The sequence below is a fragment of the Octodon degus genome, unplaced genomic scaffold (assembly GCF_000260255.1).
Source record: "Octodon degus isolate 3935 unplaced genomic scaffold, OctDeg1.0 scaffold00087, whole genome shotgun sequence".
Taxonomy (NCBI): domain Eukaryota; kingdom Metazoa; phylum Chordata; class Mammalia; order Rodentia; family Octodontidae; genus Octodon; species Octodon degus.
Window position 1 is genome coordinate 6,047,020 of NW_004524663.1, and position 6,844 is coordinate 6,053,863.

At 41.5% G+C, this 6,844-nt stretch overlaps 1 non-coding gene and 1 pseudogene across 1 annotated transcript; both read left to right on the forward strand.

The window, feature by feature from the left end:
- The first annotated feature begins 2,340 nt into the window (after positions 1 to 2,340).
- LOC101578279 lies at positions 2,341 to 2,817 on the forward strand (annotated as a pseudogene).
- Positions 2,818 to 3,849: 1,032 nt separating this feature from the next.
- Positions 3,850 to 3,956, forward strand: LOC111818324. The gene has a single exon (XR_002822345.1). It is a non-coding gene; the product is annotated as a U6 spliceosomal RNA (small nuclear RNA).
- Positions 3,957 to 6,844: the final 2,888 nt, after the last annotated feature.

The following is a 6,844-nucleotide window of genomic DNA, read 5'->3' on the forward strand; positions in this document are numbered from 1 at the left end:
GTTGGAAAACATTACTCCATGACATAAGAACCTGCAAAAAAGCAGGGCTAGCAGTTCTATTTGCAAATTGAATTTCAAGCCAAGACGGATCAGAAGCAGGAAGGTCATTGCATACTTATTAAAGGAACAGTCCAAAAGGAGCAGAAATCATAAATATACATGCACCAAATACTGACATGCCCAGCTTTACAAAACAGATGTGCTAATTGATATGAAAAATCAGATGAGGTCCGATACAGCTGTAATAGAGGACCTCAGTACACTGCTTTCACAAATAGGTCAACGGGGCTGGTGAGATGGCTCAGTGGTCTAAAGCACCTACTTAGAACAAGCTTAGCAAAGCACAGGGACCACGGTTCAATCCCCCAGCACCACATGCCAGCCAGCCCCGCCCCCTGGTGGGCTGAGCTGGCCACACACACACACACACACACACACACACACACAAAATAAATAAAATTTAAAAAAAACCCAAATAGGTCAACGAAGTAAAAAATAAAGAAACATCAGAGCTAAACCAAACCTCTGAACAAATGGATTTTGTAGATATCTCCAATGTTCCCCTCCACAACAGAATATACACTCTTCTCAGCAGCACATGGGACTTTCTCCAAAAGAGACCACATACTAGCTCACTGAACATGCTTAAGTACATGCAAAGAACTGAAATGACACCGTCCATATCATCAGATAACAGTGCAATGAAACTGAGAATCAATGACAAAAGAAACCACGAAAACTAGATAGACAAGTGAAAATTAAATAGCAGCCACGTGAACAACCAGCGGGTCACAGATGAAACTAAACAGGAAATTGGATAGTTTCTAAAGTTAAATGACAACGCTAATACTACATATCAGAACTTACGGGGTGCAATGAAAACAGTCTTACGAAGCAAATGTGTAGCAGTGAATGCTTGTAGCCTGGATGAAATACAAAGGGAAAGGGGAAGGTGTTTGCCATTGTGCTTCTTCAGAGGAGCTCCAGTCGCCTTTGGACAGTTGTTCAGGCTCCTAGCACAGACTCTGCAGCCTTCCAGCACAGGCTTTCCCATATGGACTCACATCAGATGTGCTGTGCCCTCCCCACCTCTGGCTCCCCACCCCACAGCCGCCCTTTTGCATTCTTCCACTCTTGACCCTGCAGGCAGTCATTATAAGCCCGCTCTGTAAATCCCTAATATATTATATCATATTAAACCTGTTCCTCTAGGGGCCCCAACTGATACAGCTGATAAGGAGCTGTTATGCACTATTGGTGGCAATGTAAACTAGCACAACCATTATGGAAAACAGTGTGGATGTGCCTAAAACAAACACCTGGAGCTACCAGATGGTTGAGCAATGTCGCTACTAGACACATAACTAAAGGAACTGAAATCAACATGCTGAAGAAACATGTGCACTTGCATGCTTCTTACACCAGTGTCCACAGTAGCCAAAGTATGGAATCAATGAAAATACCCATTGATGGTTGAGCAGATAAACAAAACACAGTATATATAAACTGTGGAATATTATGCAGCCATACAAAAGAATGAAATTCTGTCATTTGCAGCAAACATGGATGGAACATGTACAGACATTGTGTTATATGAAGTTAGTCAGACACAGACAAATACTGTATCTTCTCACTCTGTGCAAGGGAAAGCTGATCTCAATAAAGGAGAGAGTAGAATAGTGATTACCACAGCCTATAAAGGGTTGTGTGTGTGTGTGAGCAGAAGGCTATGGTTGATGGGTATGGGGATACAATTGGATAAAGGAATAACTTCGCATGTTCTATAGCATAGTAGGATAACTATGACTGATAACAATTAAATATTTCAAAATAAAGGGTTTTGAATGCTTCCAATACAAAAAATATATTCATATATCTGAGGTGAAAGATATGCCAGTTACTCTGATCTACCCATTACATGTTATATACATTTATTGAAATGGCATACAGCTTTTCATAAATATGCATGATTTTTGAGTGAATTAAAAATAAATATCAGCAAAGACTGGCCAAATACCTCAGTGGATTAAAGCACCTGCAAGCAGGCACAGGGGCCAGGGGTTCGATTCCTGGGCCTGCCATGCCGGCTCTGTCCCCAGGGTGCACTAAGACCGCAATTGAGACTGGGCGTGATGGCATGTGCCTGTAATCCCAGCTCTTGGGAGGCTGTAAACAGGCAGATCACAACAAGTACAATCTAGTAGTGAGACCCTGAACACCCTGTAGGCCCTTCCTTAAAATTATAGATACAGATATAGATATAGATATAGATACAGATATAGATGTAGATATAGATATATTTCATTCTGTGGCAGAACACTGCCGCTGTCTGGAGCCAGCATGGCAGTGGAGTGCAAGACCAAGTTGTCCAAGAACTTGCTATGCATGAAGTTCATGCAAAGAGGACTGGACTTGGAAACCAAGAAGCAGTTAGAAGAGGAAGAAAAGATCATCAGTGAAGAGCATTGGTACTTGAATTTGCCAGAGCTTAGAGAAAGAGAGTTTCATAATAGAAGAACAGAGTTTCTTGCCATGTGAAGATCTTCTCTGTGGAAGAATGTCATTCTGAGGATTTAATCCTGAAGTTGAGAAACTGATGCTTCAGATGAATGCTAAGAACAAAGCAAAGGAGGAAGAGGAAGATGTCCCAGTAGAGCTCGATGCGTCAGACGAAGAAATGGCTAGAAGATCTGAAACCTTGGGGGGGACAATTGGAGAAAAGTTTCCAAGAAGAGAGACTGTGCCAGTTATGAAGATGAAAATGGGAACATGAAACCAATTAAAACAAAGAAGATGTTTGTAAAGCCCCAAGATTAGAATGGACACCTTCAAATACAGCTCAGGGATCCCTGTGAAAGAATATATTTTAGAGTTCATCCTGATGGTTTCTGTAGTTGCTAATGCATAATGCTTATTTGTAAAGAAATGAATAATTTTGGGAACATTCTGTTTTTGAAACAGATGTGTGGTAGATGTTAGGCATCCTTTTCCTAACGGCATTCATCAGGAGCATAATGTCAGCCCTTGGCCTTTAGGTGACAGCGGGCGTTGGGCTGCTCACTAAAGATTGTTTGACCTCGGATTTTTTTTTTTTAATGTATAGTTTTCCAGTCACTGACCTGCAGTTGGCTCCTAAATTAATGCCAGTGCTTCAGTTGCCCTTATGTTTATATTTTGCTTTAAATTATTAATCATGTCAATCCAATTCATGTGTTCACTTTGGAATCAAATGTCATGAGAATTCCTTATAAGTTAGTTCATCAAGGACAAACATAACCTCTAGCCTGAAGCAGTTGTAGACTACCAGTTCATTGTCAGTTTGGGGGTAGTTTGTTTTGGTGGTTAAGGCATTTAATTAAAATTCTGCAATAAAAAATATCAATTATAAATAGAAACACTGCTCACCATCACTAATTGTCAGGGAAATGCAAATCAAAAACATGCTGACTTATCATATGGCTAAAGTGGCTATAAACAACACAGTACAAAAATAACTAGTGCTGGCTAAGATATGCAGCAAGGGGAACGGTCCAGTATTGGTGAGAACATGAATTAGTACAGTCATTATAGAAGACATTATGGCATTTCCTCTGAAAACTCAGAATAAAACTACCATACCATCCAACAATCCCATTACAAGGTATTCAGTCAAAGGAATTGAAATCAATATATGGAAGAGATACCTGTACTCACTTATTTATTGCAGTACTATTCTCAAAAGCCAAGATATAGAACCAACCAATGTGTGAATGATAGAACAAATGCGGTATTATTCAGACATAAAAAACAATGCAATCCTGTCATTTGCAACAAGAGAGGAAAACAAAAATGTGCAATACAAAGAAATGAGTGCTCCCTTAGGCAGCACATATACTAAAATTGGAACGATACAGAGAAGATTAGCATGGCCCCTGCGCAAGGATGACACGCAAATTCGTGAAGCGTTCCATATTAAAGAAAAAAGAAATGAAATGCTTAAGGGGATGAAAAGGCTAATTACCCCAGTTGGATCATTACTTATTATATACGTGCTATGAAATACCATAGCATACTCCATAAATTTATACAACTTAAAAATATTTTTAAAATAAAAGAAGCAATACCTGCACAATCCCTTTACTTCTGTGTTAATTTTTCTTTAGTAAATTGCACATGACTTAGATCTGAATTTGTTGATTTATATATTGCCTTGAATAGTATAAGCAGTCAGACTTCTTTGAACAATTGAATGCTACTGTGTTTCTTGATATTGATATGCAGATTTTTTTTTTCTGGGCATTATGGTGCACACCTGTAATCTAGGCCCTCTGGGAGGCCAATGAGGATGATCATGAGTTCAAGCTGAGCCTAGACAACAGTGACTTAGTGAGACCCTTTCTCAAAAAAAGGGGCGGGGAAGCAGAGTATATAACTCAGTATGGTTTTTTTTGATGGGGAGGGCAGACCCAGGAATCGAACTCAGAACCTTGCACTTGCTAGGCAAGTGCTGCGCCACTGAGCTATAGCCCCGGCCCATGCAGCTCAGTTTGAAGGCCATGGATTCAATCCACGGTCCTGGGGGCCGGGGGAAGCTTCCCTTACACACTCACAGTAACTCCACAGCTTCCTGCATTGCAGCTACTATGTCTCAGTCACTTTATCCATCCCCAGAACAAAGTTCCTGACATGCACAACTTAAAGGAGAAGTTAATCCTGGCTCACAGTGTGGAGAGGGCACGGTCCCTACTCAGGTGGCTCCAGGGCAGGAAGGATGCTGTTGGAGGGTCTGCAGAGGAAGACTGTGTATGTCATGGCAGCCGGGCAGCAGAGGGATGGGAAGAGCTAGGCAGGAGGACCTCCTCTCCAGGTTATGCCCCTAGTGACGGGCCCCAACCACACCCCACTGCCTAACCCACAGTGGCTGCGCTCCTAGTGGGAGAATCCACCTATGAGTACAGTACCCCACAACCCGATTACCACCCAAAGCCCCTGTTCTGTGTGCATGAGACTTTGCGGGACATTCTAGGTCTAAAACACAACATGCCATTACAACGTAGTATTGTTTATTTTCTTTACTGGTTGGTTAGGATACAGCTGGGGTCAAACAGACACTACATCGGACTGGGAAACTCTGAAAGACTTCATGAGGGACAACGTACAAATACAGGGGATACTGGGAAATGCTCTAGCTCCCAGGGCTGGTGAAGGCAGGGAAGAATCCTATGCCAAAGACCTCTTTCATCTGAGGTACACAGGAAGCCTGATACAATCGTGTAGGGGTTGTCAGGAGAATCAATATTCAAATTTCACTCTCCTCCTACCCACCTATTTCTGCCAGGTCTCCCTATTTGCTGAGCCAAGGGCTGGGGATGTAGATCAGTGGCACAGTGCCTGCTTGACAAGAGTGAGGTCCTGAGTTTGAATTCCTGTACAAACACAACAAAAAGAGCACCTATTTGCTGAACCAATGCCAGAGAGCAGAAGCCCATGGATATGTGGCATAGAACCAACCTGATGGGCAGAGAGCAGGGTGAAGGTGAAGAACAGATCTAAATGGGTAAATGGGAGCTGCCAACACAGAATCTGTCCCACCCAACACACATGCCACCCACGCTTGGAACAGCCCCATTTAAGATATATATTCTGAGTGTCCTGCAGAAATTCTAGTTATTGAAGTTTGAATGTTTCAACTATATTTGTGGGCACAGGTGATATAAACAATATTTATGATCATTTGGCTGAAAGGAAGTCAGGAAAGAAGAACAGAAGGGGAAGCCAGGTGCAGCTGGGAGTACCTATGACCCCAGCTACTTGGAAAGCTGAGGCAGGAAAAATGTAATTTTGAGACCAGTCTGGACAACTTAGTGAGGCCCTGTCTAAAAATAAAAAATTCAAGAAAAAAACCTTTCTATTAGTAAGTTTTCAGCACATAATGGTTACATTTGTCATGGAAGTTGGTGATGCATCTGACACATTTTAATTCTCTCCATTTTCCTCTCCTTTCCCTCCTCCTTTCCTTCATCTCTTGCTCTCCTTCCCCTGTGCAAAGGACACATCTCCCTGTGGCCCGTCATCTTTTATTTTGCTCTAAAATTTATTTATGTTTTGGATTTTTCGTATAAGAGAGACCAAGTGCTATTTAAGCCTGTGTGCCTGATTTATTTCACTTAAAATTAAGCTTCAATAATATGGCTTCAGTATTACGGTGTCATTTTTCTACAAATGACGTGAGTTGCATCCTTCTTTATGACAAAGTATTACTCCATTGTCTATAAATATACATTTTCATTATCTCTGTCTGTTGCTGGACATGTATGGTGCTTCCGAGACTTAGCTACTATAAATTGTACTGCTAAAGACATAGATATACACATATCACTGTAATATAATGTCTTTTACTCTCTTGGGAAGATAAGGAATATTTAGTTTTAGTTTTTTGAGAAGTCTCTACACTAACTTCCGTTGTGGTTGCACTAGTTTACATTCCCACCAGTAATGTAGAAGGGTCCCTGTTTCCCCCAGAGCCTTGCTACCTCTTGTTATTATGTTATTTCTTTTTTTTTTTAATTTTATTTATTTATTTGTGTGTGTGTGTGGCCAGCTCAGCCCACCAGGGGGCGGGGCTGGCTGGCATGTGGTGCTGGGGGATTGAACCGCGGTCCCTGTGCTTTGTTAAGCTTGTTCTAAGTAGGTGCTCTAGACCACTGAGCCATCTCACCAGCCCCTATTATGTGATTTCTTGATGATAGTCATTCTTTCAGGAGTAAGATGAAGTCTCAATATTATTTTAATCTGCATTTGTCTCATTCCCAGTGACGTTGAGCATTTCTTCATGTATGCATTGGCCACTTGTACTTCTTCTGTG